Here is a 15,609-nt window from a genome sequence, read left to right as displayed (position 1 = left end):
TACAGTCATGAGCCACATAACAATGTTCTAGTCAATTTCAGACTATATATTCAGTGATGGTTCAATAGGATTATAATAGGCTATACCATACAGTCTAGGTATGTAGTAGGCTATGTCTTTAGGTTTGGGTCACTACACTCTGATTTTTGCATGATAGAATTGCCTACTGACATGTTTCTCAGAATATATTTTCATCATTAATCAATGCATGCCTGTGTGTGTGTGTGTGTGTGTGTGTGTGTTTGTGTGTGTGTGTATATGCCTTGGTGTGTATGTGTTACAATCCTCTAATATAGAAATACGCAATATATACTTAAGAGTTTTGTTAACAGCAAACAACTATTGCAGAGCATTTATCCTGTAGATATTTGTTGTAGAAGGTGAGATGACCTAACTTTTCCTTCTGACCCTCATCTCAGTATCATTGGATGAGACCTCTGTAACGTAAGACAGATTAGCAAAGGTAAAGCACATAAATATATTTAACATAAAGTGGTCCGTGACACAGGAGCCTTCATTAGAGGCTGAAAACTGGAAGAAACAGGAAAACTTGGTTGCTTTTTGTTGCAAGCTTCATGAAAAATGGAGAGTTATGGAGACATGATAGGATATGGGACCCGAGTAAACTGGATGAAACAGCAATGCTTATATGTCCAGATTCTTCTCAACATCACCTTGAGAGGTAATGGTGCTCCTCTCCCCCGAGCATAAGGTCTGCTTTTATGTGAGGATCTTATGAGTTACTTCAGGGAAAGGATAACCAGGAAGGATGGTTTGATCTGCTTTAGGGAACGATAAGCAAGTTTCCTCCATACTTGCTGTTATTCAAATTTTTTCAGCTTAAAATAATTTATGTACCAGGCTGTATTTGGAGGCAGTGTGTCCCAAATCCCATGAATATCTAAAGCATAAATTATCAATCATTCTTTCTCAAGATAATTATAATTCCTCTGTGAGTTTACCTAAGTAGCTATGGAAAATAGAAGTGCGAGTCAGTGTCTGTATCAACTGCAGGAAATGGAACTGCTGTAAAATATGACTGGAGAGGCAGTCAGAACGTACAAGATCAAGTTAAGGTAGACACTTTGATTTTCTAAATATAATTTAAAAGCACACTAAAATATTTTTAAATGACACTTAGACTTTGAAGGATTTGTGAATTTCCCATGCAATAATATTTGATAGGAAAGTGAATATGAGGGCATAGTATTCAGAATGAATGAATTGACCAAGAATAATAATAATTGAGTCCTTGGGAATAAAGATGTCCAGGAAGAATATGAGAAAAAAAATGATAGCTTTCAGTTGAATTAGGGCTTTGGATTTTTTGTTTTAAATTTTCTAATGGAATTCTATGGATATGTATGAATCCTTTTAAATAAAAGTTTTAATAAGTTGCTATATATCTCAGAGTCCTACTTGCTACAGAGCAACCTCTCTGCTCCATTGTCTCTGTGTCTTTGGGTAGTATACATGATTTCTTGATCTTTTCCCAAAATAGTTGCAATTTACATCTAGAAACTTTATACTTTAATCATGATAAAAACAAACAAACAAAAACAATGCTTGTAAAAACAAAGGAAACCTTGGGCCAGCAGGAGGTTAAGGCAGCTGACTATACAGTTTGAGTCCTGAACCCAGAGACTTGAAAAACATGATGGGCATGCATTAAAGGAGAATGGAGGAGGAGGGCTGCAGTGTAGCCCTCCGCTGTGGAAGTGTGCTTTTTCACTACCTCCCTCAGTCTCTCTCTAGGGAACTCATACATTCTATGTAAGTTTTTTTTTTTAAAAATCCAGACTTAGATGACATAAAGCTCATAACAATGGGTTTATAAAAAAAAACAAAACCTTAAACTTCTATAAATTAGATGATTCAAGAGGAAAAATAAGCAAATCACTGGTGAGTTGAAAAATATTCATCTTTTGGGACCAGCAGGTGGCATGGTGGTTAAGGTGCTGGATGCTCCCATATGACTGCCCACGGTTCAAATCCTGGACCTGGTGGCTTGCTTTCTCACCTTCTCTCTCTCTCTTTCTCTGTGTCTCTCTGGTCAAAATAAAAATGAATGAATGAATAAATTAAGTTAAATAAATAATTAAAAATAATAAAATGTTTATAAAAAAGAAAAATATTGATCTTTTAAGAAGAGCATCTATAATACAAATGATAACAGATCAGGAATAGACCTATTATAATATGCAGTCGACATTATTCCTTTAAACTTTTTAGATCAAAATAATATTTTTCTTTTAAGTTTTGAATATTATAAAATTTAAAGTTGGTTTGGGGGATTTCTAAAGCCTCTTAGCCTACAGAGCAAAGGAAACTGGGCTACAGTCATGCCTTGTTTATTTATGTACTTTTAACCTGGTTAAGTGTATATTCTTTCCAAGTAAATGCTGTAATCCCTCCAAACTAGTTACCCCTCCATCTTGTGACATATTTGGTAGAAAGCGCATACAGATGCTACCAGCCCAAACAGTCCTGGCTTTCTTATTGTTCCAAGTTTCTTTAAAGGTGACAGATTTAAGTGGTTAATTACTTTTAAAATAAAAATTATTTATTTATTTATTTTATGAGTGGCAGAGGCAGAAACATACAATACCCTTGATTGGATCTTGTCACCTCAATCCAGCCCACGTTAACCAGCGATGGAACCTTAGCACACGTGTGCCCAGCATACTCAGGGAGGCCTCCTCATGTAAATCAAGAACCTTCCCATGCAGATCAACCTCGTAGAACATAGGGTCTTACAATTTTGCCACCAGCCCCAAGATATTTAATAAAATAAACAAATAAATAACACTCGGGTTTGAAAGTAAAGATAATAAAGATAATGTCCTATGCTTCAAGACACATGCATACATGCTTAAAACCATTTAACCACCAGTTAGTCAATGATATTAACATGGCATGGCAAGCAGCTTCTGAAATGGATCTCTGTGATTTTCCCCTGCCAGGATTCAACCCCTTTATAATTCTCTCTTTGATTGTGGACTAGACCTAGTGATTCACTTCTAACAAATCAAACTCTGCAAAAGTGATAGGATGTCACCCATTAGGTTATACAATTTGTGACTCTTGCCTTCGTTTCTCTCAGTCTTTTCTTCCTCTAAAGGGAAAGCAGTAACTATGTTACAAACTGCCTAAATAGAGGCAAGAGACAGACAGGACTCTTGCTGATAGTAGATATCTAAAGCCTGTGAAAATAGTCACCTGAGTAATCATGGGAACGGAGCTTCCCATAGACAATCTTGAAATACAAAAAGCCTATTTGAAATTCATCAAAAAGCTATGATACATAGAGTTGAACTATTCTTCACAGAATTTCAGGTAGTATTTTTGAAAATAGATGAGATGCTGGGACCAGCAGTTAGCGTAATAGCTATGTCGCTGGGCTCCCATGTAGTCTATCTACTGCAGTTCGAGTACTGGACTTGGCGCCTTAAACTCATGCCGGGTGCGTGTGCGTGCGTGCCCAAGATCCTGAAAGGAGAATGGAGGAGAAGGGATTGTGGTGTGGCCATCCCCCCTGGAGGGTGATTTCTGGCTTTCTGTCTCTCTCTGTATTTCTGGTGAGTGCATGTGCCCTATAGCAAAAACCTCTCCAAAGAAAATATAAAAAAAGAAAATAAATGAGATGTTAATCTATGAACAATATAGTCTACCATATCTTCTAGCACACATCAGCTTTCTTTTTCTCCTATTTTTAAAATGTAATTCTGAGGATAAGAGGAGTGAGAGATTTTCAGAAAGCTAGTTCATCTTTTTTTTTCTCTCTTTATTCTACTCCATATGTAGCTTTCTTGTACTTAGTATTTTGCTTTATTTATTCTTTTTTTATTAGGAAGTCTCTGAACTTATCATATGCATTGTTCCATCTGGATACTTAGCATAATGCTTGTGTATTTTGTTCTAGTTAATTAAATGAATATGTATTGACCCTTTTATTTTGGCAACATTTTTCTAGGGACAGGGCAGACAACAGTAAAACTTTCAAAATTCTGTGCTCTTATAGTATATATATTTAAACAGAGATGTACAGTAAGCTTATGGAAAAGTAAAATATACACTATGTTAGTGGTGATGAATCTTGCAAAAAAAGTAAATAAGAAAGAATATAATGCTAATGGTATTGTTTTAAATATATAATCAAGAAGGCTTTGTTAATCTGCTGATATTTAAGGATAAGACAATGAGTCATAGGTATAAAAGAAAGAATTTCCGGCTAAAGAGACAGAAAGTGCAAAGATCCTGGGGTAGGAACAACCTCACTGAATTATTTACATTGTAAGGAAGTTTGAAGAGGAAAAAGTAAGCCAGAAAGAGAATGGTAGAATTAATATCTGACAGAGAGCCAGTGTCCTGTTTGTGTATGGCATTATATCACATTGTATTTGCCTTAACCTTGCTATTACCTGGAAACTCTTTAGGGGATATTGAGCAATTACTATACTTATATATTTTAAAAGTATCAATGTGACCAGAGACAGATAGTAGAGAGATCATGGTAGCCTGAATATATGAGTGGAAGTAAAGGAAGTTGAGCACAGTTGTTACATTAGGGATTTATTTGAAAAGCATACTTCTTTTAAAATATTGTTTGTGGAGTGTGTGAGAAAGAGTCTAGAGAGACTTTGGCATTGTTGCCTATCCTTCTGCAAGGGACAGAAAGCCAGTGAAAATGAGGAGACGAGAAGGGTAGCTCTGAATAAAGGGGGAGAGTTTGGATTTTGGTATGATACATTCAAGAGCCACTTACATGTCAATTGAAAGCAGATAGATAAATGCTTCTACAGTCTAGAGAAGGGGTTCAGCTAAAGACTTGCATCTGGAATTCTTCCATGTATAAAACATTTCTAAAGCCATGAGACCAGAATCACTGTGAAAGAGTGAATTGAGTGCAGTTAGAGAAGATAAGAAGTATAAAAACTTGTGCCCTAGGGAACACCAAGGTTTAAAGATCAAGAAAATAAGAACCAACAACAGACACTGAGAAAGAATGATTAAGTAGGAATCAAATCAGAGGTGTGGAATATCGCTTAGCCAAATGGGAAAGAAAAAAAAAAAAAAAACCACAAAAACCCTTCAAGTAATCAATTGTGTTAATTGCTGCTGACCAAGTAAGGTGAAGACTGAGAATAGACAATTAGATTTAACAATGTTAAGATCATTGGGAATCTTGACAAGGATAATTTCAGTAAAGGTGTGGGTAAAGAGTCTCATTTAAATAATTGATGCAGGAGTGGAAGAGAGGAATTGGAAGGGGGAAAGAATAACTGATATAATATCTGGAGGAGTATTGAGTTCAAACATAAAAAGAATTTTGGTGAAAAAATTTAATGTATATATATTGACTGGGCAGACTCTTCAATAAGTTAAAAAATGGTATTTGTTGTAAAAAAAAAGTGAATAGGTTTTATGGAGCAATAACAGGAAAGAAGAAGAAAAATATCCACACAGATTAAATGGGAGAATCGAGGTAGTACTGGGAACACAGGGAGCAAGGTTGATCCCTGAACACAAAGAGAGATTTGAACACAGAAGAAATCGGAAACATCCATATGAATGACCAAACTGTGAAAACAGAGAATTATTCCTTGGCTGCACTTACGATCACTTAAAGTAAATGTCTATAAATGTACAGTGAGGGCAGTTGGCATGTTTGTGAACATGAAATTACTTAGTTTTGATCTACGGTGTTGTTAACCTCAGTTGTGGCACATGATGCAAGCGGATGCAGGTGCAGGTGTAGAGAAGGGTGGGTATTTAGCAGGTCTGAATTTTTGCCAAGAATGTGTGATGAAACGGACAGAGGCAAAGGAGTTGAAGGTATACTGAAAGGCGATTGAACAATAAACTGGGATTTCAACTTGGAAGAAAATTGAAATCCCAATGTGAATTGGTTACAGAATAATAAACAGCGTAATTGATGTATTTTACTCATCAGAAGGTAAATAACTTGTGGAGAGAGGATACCACTATCAGGCATGAACTGCAGAGCCAGAAAGTGCTAGTTGAAGAATGAACTGCTTGCAGTGAAGTTGGTGATGTTTTGGTAAATGGACATTTAGCGTATGTGTCTACTGTGTCTAAGAAGTGGCTGAAGCAGAAAACTGAGACCCATGGAGCAGGAGAAATGACAAAACTAAGATGACATTTTTAAATATAATAAACAAGACAATAAAATAAGCCCGTTATGTAATGTCTGACTTTTATTTTAAGGTTTTCTTCAAAGGTACCATAATTACAGTGTGACAATTAGGACAGGCTCTATAGTCTGTGGAATGAGACTGTGACCAAGCACATTCACTTAATTTCTCTGTATCTAACTTCTCCTCTCTATAAAACTGTTAAAACAAGAACAACAACAAAATTAACTCACAGGGTCAGGGTGAAAAATAAAAATATTTTTATATAGTACAAAAAAAGGGTATAACATTTTTTCCTTTTTTTTATTTTTAATTTTTTAGAGGTTTTTGCTATAGGGCACATGTACTCGCCAGAAAGACAGAGAGACAGAAAGTGAGAAATCACCCTCCAGGGTAGATGGTTATGCAGCAATCCCTTCTCCTCCATTCTCCTCTCGGGATCTTGGGCACGCATGCATATCTGCCCGGTGTGAGTTTAAGTCACTGGGTTTGGGACTTGAACCACAGTCGACTACATGGGAGTCCAGGGACATAGCCATTACGTTAACTGCTGGTCCCATATATAAACATTTTTCTATATTGTATTGTTTAGGGAATAATGACAAGAAAAAAGACAATCTGATCTTTTAAGTACAGAAATAACTATCATAAGCCTAAGTGCATACTACATATAAGCAACAATGTAATGTGATAGTTTCTTTAAATAAAACCATCTTCCCTGATCAACAGAGATGACAGAAAGAGAGAGAGAGAGAGAGAGAGGGAGAGAGAGAGAGAGAGAGAGAGAAATTCCTGACACTCTCAGTCTCAGCACAGATTATAGACATACTCATTCCTGGTATAATAAAAAAGATCCCAGGGTGTGAACTTGGAACCTTCCCATATAGGTCAGCCTCAAAGAGCTTATTTATTTATTTATATTCAATCACTGTTTATCATTATGGCATACCAAATGGATTTTCCCATCATGGATACACTGTGTATTGGTTCAGTCAAAGATATTACCAAAAACATTATAAGCCACAGATAATATTCCATGTTTTTAAAAATATTTATTTCCATTTGTTATGATTTTTTTTCTTTTTTAATTTGACCAGAGAGAGACATAGGGAAAAAGTGAAACGAGAAAGCAAACTGCCAGGTCTGGGACTCGAACCACGTTGCTGTGATCGGCCATGTGAGAGTTCAGGGCCTAACAACCATGGTGCTCCATGACAACTGTTCCTCTCATCTTTGTGTCCCTAAAATGTTTTGCTTCTTTTATTTTCACCTTGATTCCCTCCCTCTCCCATTTTCCTCCGTCCTACCCCTTTGTCTCTAGTATCACCAAAGCTCTCCCTGCCTTTATACTTCCCAATCTTTCATTTTCTCCCATAGAGTACAGTCATTTGGTATATATTAAGTGGGAACATAACCAATAGCTCTCTTTCATCATCTGACTTGCTTCACTTGGCAGTAAATCTTCTATATATACCCACTTTCTACCAAATGCCAGGGTCTCATTGTTTTTTATGGCTGAATAGTATTATGCAGTGTATATGGCCCACATTTTTAATCCATTCATCTGTTCATGGACATTTGGATTAGTTCCATGTCTTAGCAATTGTGAATAATGCTGCAATAAATATGGATGTGCAAGTACTTTTCTACTGAGTGCAGTCCTATCCTCTGGATAACTAGGAATAGAATTGCTGTCATATGGTAGTTCTATTTGTAGGCCTTTGAGAAACCTCCATATTGTTCTTCACTGTGGCTGCACTAATTTACATTCTCACTAACAGTGTAGGAAAGTTCCCTTTTCTCCACAGCCTCGCTAACACTTAACGTTCTTTATTTTTCATTCTTAGCCATTCAGATTGGGGCTAGGTGGTTTCTTCTTGTGGTTTTTTATTTACATCTCATTTATGATAAGTGATGTTGAGCATTTTTGTGTTTTTTGGCTGACCATGTGTCTTTTTTAAAGATTTGCCTAGCTCATTTGCTCATCTTTTAATTGGGTTAATTATTATTATTATTTATATTTTTGAGGGAGAAGTCACTTGAGTTCCCTCTGTAATCTTGTTATCAGTTCTTTATCTAAGGCACATTTTGCCAATATATTTTCCCATTTCAAGGTTTGTCAATTTCCTTTATTTATTGTTTCTTTTGCTATGTGGAAGCATTTTAATCTGATGAATCCCACTTATCTATTTTGGGGATTATTTTATTTACTTATGTTTTTGGAGAGGCTTTTTTTAGCTGTAGGGCACAAGCGCTTGCCAGAAAGACAGAGAGAGACAGAGAGACAGAAAGCAAGAAATCACCCCCCAGGGGGGATGGCCATGCCGCAATCCCTTCTCCTCCATTCTCCTCTCGGGATCTTGGGCATGCACGCACACGCGCCCGGCGTGAGTTTAAGCCACGGGGTCCAGGACTTGAACCGCGATCGACTACATGGGAGTCCAGCAACATAGCCATTATGCTAACTGCTGGTCCCTATTTTTGGGATTATTGTCTGTGCTTTGGGAGCCTTGAGTAAGAAGTCTTTGCCTACTCTGATCTATACAAGAGTTTACCCTCTGTTTTCCACCAGTAATTTTATAGTTTGAGGTCCTAGATTTAGATCTTTGATTCATTTTGAGTTGATTTTTTTGTTAGTGGTAAGAGATAAGGGTCCAGTTTCATTTCTCTGCAGGTGCATAACTCAGAAATAAACTTCAAAACATACAACCCACTGGTTTTTGACAAAGAATACCAGTCAGTTCAGTGGGAAAAAGAAAACCTCTTCAGAGCTTCTCATTTTACTACTATGCCATCAAAGTAAAATACTTGATCAGTGGTTGATTGAATCTGTAGATGTGGAATGCAAGAATGGAGAGAGTTAACCATACCATTGTTTAGACTTTCAAAACTCTCGGTGAATATTAATTATTATTATTATTATTTGCTTTTTAAAATCTTTAAAATTTTTATGATATATTTTTTATTTATTTTTTACATTCATTTACTGTATCTCATTACAGCGCACTATTTTCAATATCACTGTGATTTCTCTGAGTTACAGCAGTCAATATAGAAGACATTCTATATGAAAAGATTTTTTGACAATAAGAGGAAGTCTACTGGTGATATTTCAAGTTCTCAAATTCAAGATCTTTCTAACAATCTTTAATTTAAATGAGTAAAAATATGATAACTTCAGAAATTTTAATATTTTTATTAGCTAAAGTTGAACAAGCTAATACTCTAGGTTTAGGAATTTATCCTATATGCTATAGGCAATTCTGGAGAAAAACTTAACAACAAAAAGGGATAAGTTGGATTTAGGAATAGCAAACGTTTGCTGTAAAATAAGCAAAAGAATCTTCAGTGGAAAGAAGACAAATTTGGCAGCTAATTTATAAGGACGTCTTCAATAATCTAGCGATAAGGAATTACTAGCTAGAATCACATAAAGGCCATTTAGATGGTTTTCAGTACTACTTTATATAACCAAACGTATAAATTCTATCATTGGTAAATATAGTATGCATTCTATAATGGCTTAATTTTAATTTTTCTAAATATACCATAGTCTTTTTTAGGGGGGGGGGATGTTTTTTTGCTATAGGGCGCGTGCGCTCGCCAGGCAGACAGAGAGAGACATAGAGACAGAAAGCGAGAAATCACTCCCCAGGTGGGATGGTCACGCCGCAATCCCTTCTCCTCCATTCTCCTCCCGGGATCTTGGGCACGCATGCACATGTGCCCGGCGTGTTTTAAGCCACTGGGTCCGGGACGCAAACCACAGTCGACTACGTGGGAGTCCAGCGACATAGCCATTATGCTAACTGCTGGTTCCCAATATACTATAGTCTTTATAAAGACCAAATTTCATCAGTTATTTTAAAGGATTTGCACAACATTTAAACTGTTTGAGTATCCTAAATTGCATTTTTTCAACCAAGGGCTCTAAGTTTCAAAAATCCACTGGAGCAGGTAAATTTGGGTAAGCAAGAGTTTACGTTTGTCTATAATAATATATATATATATATATGTATATATAGCATTGCTATTCAGATTATTAGTATGTAAGGTATTTCTTTCTCTAATATTTGCCTAGGAGATCCAGAACCTAAGTCCCTGATTGATGCCAAAACTATGGAAGGCTTACTATTGCCCTTTCTATTAATTAAAAAGGTTGAGCTGTCCCTAAAAGTATATTTTATCCTCCCAATGGGAAAGAATTATAATAATGACAGTTTTCCTCATAGAAAAATCTCAAGCCTCCAGCATATTTTATATTAAAATCTCAAGACCATGAAAAGGAAGATATGATTAATTTTAATTCTTGTGAGTAGCAGAAATATGTGGATGGTTCCTAAGGCAAATGATGTTCTAATCAAACTGGAATCATCATGTTAAATCTAATACCCAGGAAACTAGGGAGCAGTCAACAGAGTTTGAGCAACACTGAGATACCTTTGACAGTACCTCCAGGTGTGATTTAATAAAGGAAACAAATATATCAAGTTTTAAATCGCTTTGATTGTAAAAACAGAACCTGAGCTAAGATACTTAGATTTATTGGAAAAAGTAAACATCAAAAGATTGGATTTCTTTCAAATGGAAGGCATGAACTTCTCAAAGGGTGTTGCATTTTTTACCACCCAAGACAATTGATGCTTATATACATTTGTAATGTGAAAACATTTTCTTCCTGTTAACAGATTACATGACAATAGTTAGTTGAATAATATTCTTGTTCCTTAAGGAATAATATGTGCTTATGTTTTACCTATGTAGTACTTTTGCTTACTAAAGATAAACTTTTAAAAAAGTTTAACTGAACATAAGCTTGCCTAGAATGAATAAATAGATGTCACAGTTATGGTAATGTTATTGACATAATTATCACCATCATTTTATGAAAGATCTTCAAAAATTTCTTGGGAAAAATCAGTTGAAGTATGAACTTATTTTGGTACACCTCATTTTAAGATTCATGTATAGATTCTTAATAATACTCATTATTTGTGAACTTGTTGAAGAGCTCTCAAATTAATCGGTAATTATAGAGACCTCTTCACTGGTATAGGAAACACATAAAACTTTGCTTTTGGGACCTTTCTATCAAATAAAGTGAGAGGTTTAAGCCAAGGACACAAGAGTACATAGACCGTAAGTAGAGACTCATTCAAACTGTTGACTCAGAAGTAAGAAATTGCTATGTCTTCAGGAGAAATAGTAAAGGCTCTTTGGCCAGAATTATATAATAAGGCCACTTGAGGTCTCCAGTGCTGGGAGACAAGAAGAAATTTTCTCTTGCATTGACCCGCCAAAATAAATGCCAGAGTATTATTGTCCTAGAAACTAAGGGCAGGAATACTGAGAAATTTTTTTTTTTGTTTGTTTTGTTTTTTAACCTTTGTTTGTTTTTATTTCTGACATTTCCACTTGATTCTTCCTTATAATTTCTAGTTCACTTCTGTGTGAAGTTAGAGATGCTTTTTATTTCTTTCTTTGTTCTTTTCTACCAGTTCCAATGAAAGTTTTTGATTTTGAGAAAACATTTTGTTTTTTTTATGGCTCATGGTTTGTTGTTTGATTAAACATCTTCTATTTCTTAGGCCCAGACATACAACCCCTGATTTAGATTAGGGTTGAATTGGGGAAATGGAATATCCCAAACAAATCTAGCAAGTGATATTTTCAGATATAAATCCTGTTTACCATAGTTTACGCTTCTATACATAATGCCTCAATAAAAACTACAAGATGTGTCTAAATGTAAAACAAACAAAAATAAATAACAACTCATATTCAAGGGACACAGCACCTGACTATCCAAATCATCATCTTGAAATAGATTTTAAAACTATAGTCTTATTTACCTACCTTTATGGCATTGTCATAGGAAAAAGAAAACAGGCCCATCAGTAGATCGCATGCTATCGAGGAAGGAACAAAAATACAAAGAGAACAAATAATGTATAATGAAAACAAAACAAACAAAAACGAAACCAAAGGGCAAAAAACATTCAGGAATATTAGAACAACATCAACTGCTCTAACATGGATAAATGGAATTGCAGAAGAAAAAGGGTGTACATATGACCAAAGAAATATTTGAACAGATGAGAGCCGTTTTTTTCCCCCATTTTGAGAAGGCAATCCTCAAAAAATAACCTTGCTGTGGCCGGCAAGTGGCATGGTGGTTAAAGGCGTTGGACTCCCACATGGCCAACCGTGGTTCAAGCTTGCTTGCTCACTTCCTCTCTCTCTCTCTCTCTGTCTCTCAGTTCAAACTGGAAAATAATAATGATGATTAATAATAAATAAAGTTAAATAAAAATAATTCTTAAAAAAAATAACTAACCTTCCTTAAAAAAGAACAGGGAAAGGGATGGGGAAAGACAAGAGCAGGGAGAGTGAGTTGCAGTCTTAATTTGTGTGTTGGAATTACTGTCATCACAACTAAATGAGAAACTAGTGTGAGATAAGACCCCCAGGTAAGAAAAAGTTATTTTTATTACAGCTTCTTGTTTTGAAATCTTAACTAAGCTAATTTACAGAGAATATAAAAGAACACATTTCCCAAGAAAATTTTCAAAAGACAGTAAAAGTGTAAAAAGATATTTTCCTAGTAATCTTAAATATGATTTAAAACTAACACTAATAATGTACCTTGGTCTTTTCAGAGGAAGAATAAACAAATAAATAGAAAAACATAATGATTATCCAGTAGTCTAGTTCATTCTATTGTTAATAAATGAAATACCTCAGATTAGGTAGTTTATAAGAATAAAGGTTTATTCAGCTCCCAGTTTGCAGGTTCATGGTCCAGATCTTTTTGCTATATCACAACACGGTGGAGGGCAGGAGTGCATATGTTATATCCAGGTGTCCCTCCTCTGGTCACATTGCCTCCCCTTGTAAGTCACTCCTTACAAGTGTCCAGGTGGGGAATCTCATCCTGATAACCTTCCCAATCCTGATGAGCTCCTGAAGATTGACCTCAAATTCCATATTCCTTTTTTTTTGTTGTTATAGGGTGCGTGCATTCGCCAGAAAGATAGAGATAGACTGACAGAAAATGAGAAATCACTCCCCAGGGGGATGGACACACAATCCCTTCTCCCTCATTCTCCTCAGGATCTTGGGCACACATGCATATATGCCCGGGGTGTAGGCATAATGGCTATGTCACTGGACTACATACATGGGAATCCAGTGACATAGCCATTATGCCATCTACTGGTCCCAAATTCCTACTTTCTTAATCCTTCAAACAATGGCTTGCCATAGTTTAGCACATAAATTTGAGTGGACATATCTTCAACTATAGCACCCAAAAACAGTCTCTAGTGCATCTAGAAAATTACTATATGAAAAAGAAAGCATAATGTATCAATGAGAAACTAATGGGTAGGTATTAGAAAATGTGGCTATGTCCAAAAAGAGAAAAGTAAGAGACTATTGTGCTATTGTTCACTGAGGACAGCTATGAATAGTTTAAACTTATATATGCTAAAATAAATGTAGGACAAATTATGTAAAAATACTTATTTGATTGAAGAATATGGAAGAATTTCCTTTGAATAAATTTAAAGGAAGAGAAAGGAAAAATGTAATAAAATAATGCACGAATAAGGAACTGGAACTACTTAATTTTATGGAAAATAAAAATGAGTCTAAAATTGTGATGACATAACAATTAATTTTTACTATATAAATAATAAGTCTGAAAAATAACAAAACAGGGACCAGCAGTTAGCGAAATGGCTATGTTGCTGGACTCCCATGTAGCTGACTGCAGTTTGAGTCCCGGACCTGGTGGCTTAAACTCATGCCGGGCACGTGTGCATGCGTGCCCAAGATCCTGAGAGGAGAATGGAGGAGAAGGGATTGCGGCATGGCCATCCTCCCTGGGGGGGTTGGGGGGGTGGGTGATTTCTCACTTTCTATCTCTAAGTCTCTCTCTGTCTGTCTGGCGAGTGAACACACCCTATAGCAAAAACCTATCCAAAAACAATAATAATAATAATAACAAAACACAGATTACTCACAATAGTAAACTAATTTATATTATTAGTAATCAGGAAAAAATGTAGACTCTTCCATTTTTCAGTCTTTCATGCCAAGAACCACTTAAAGCAAGGCAAAAAAAAAAAAGTCCTCAATAACAATCAACAATGGCTAAAATTCAGTGAAACAAAGAACTAAACAACAGTAGTAAAAATGTGAATTGATTAAATTTTCTATGAAACCTAATTTTTTCATTTTCATTTCTCTTCTTTGATATGATTACCTGAAATTTTTACATTTTACATCTCAAACTCTAGTTTAAGGGCACAATCATAGATGAGATTTTTCAAAGATGATCATTTCATCTCTTTCCTACTGGGGAAATATAAGATTATTGAAAAATTGACACATAATTTGTTTCATTATTTAGAGAATACTTTGTTAGTTTTTGCAATAAAACCCATGTAGATAAGATATAAACTTATCAAAAAAATTTTATACCTTCATAGACAATATTTTCTATCCTATAGATAATTTATTTTAAAAATCCCATTTTCATTTTCTGTCAGGAAAAGTAGAATAAAAGCCACCCCCTGCACCTAAAGTAGCCACCAAACCTGTTACAACTGGACTAATCAAACTCCAGGTGAACGAAACTGAAACAAAACAAAATCTTACAAGCTGTAATTGGGGGAGTTTGGGGGAGATGGGAGGAGAAACAGGGAGAAGGAAGTCAGATAATGTCAGTGGCCAAAGGCAAAAACAGTCTATGATATTATCCTGTCCAGAGTTCGGAGAGGCGCAGAGGACAGACGAGCAATGAACACCGACACGCAGCTGCTGCACCATAAAAATGAGACTTTGCAAGTCTGCACCTACACTTGTGCTTGGTTGGTGGCTGTGGCATCTTCAGAGTTACAAATACGTGCACACATTCCTTGAGTGCATATAATTGAGACCTAAAAATCTTTATGCTTTATGGTTAGGGGCCAGCAGGTCGTATGATGGCTAAGGTGGCTCAATTTCCACATGGTTGAATGTGGTTCAAGTCCTGGATGCGGTGACTTTAAAATCATGCTGGGTGCGTGTGCATGCACGACCAAAATCCTGAAAGGGAAACAGAGAAGTTATTGTGGCATGGCCATCTTCCCTGGGCTGCCACTGTTCCCTTCCCAATTTTCCCTATCTTTCTCTGCCTCTCATTTCTTCTACTCTTTGTCTCTCTCCTCTCTGGTGAGCACAGGTGTCCTATGGCAACAAAACAAACAAATAAACAAAACAAAACACCAAAAAAAGCCCCCAAACAAAAAATAAACAAATGAAAAAACAAACAAAATCACTTTATGGTTAGATAAAATACCAGAATGAGAAAGTCCCACAGAGGAACAGTTCAGCCTGACAACATCGTGATTCAGCTTACCCATGAAACATGGTTTCTTTGATCCTTTATGCTTTTTTGAAGGTGATT

General features: G+C 35.9%; 1 pseudogene; it reads left to right on the top strand.

Annotated features, from left to right (window-relative positions):
* The window catches only part of LOC102476789 (60S ribosomal protein L30 pseudogene), a 25,072-nt pseudogene extending 9,989 nt beyond the window's left edge, over positions 1–15,083 (top strand).
* Positions 15,084–15,609: the final 526 nt, after the last annotated feature.

This window comes from Tupaia chinensis, unplaced genomic scaffold (assembly GCF_000334495.1).
Source record: "Tupaia chinensis unplaced genomic scaffold, TupChi_1.0 Scaffold150006_1, whole genome shotgun sequence".
NCBI classification, from domain to species: Eukaryota; Metazoa; Chordata; class Mammalia; order Scandentia; family Tupaiidae; genus Tupaia; species Tupaia belangeri.
Note: the sequence above shows the minus strand (reverse complement) of the source record. Positions and strands in the feature narration are given on the sequence as shown.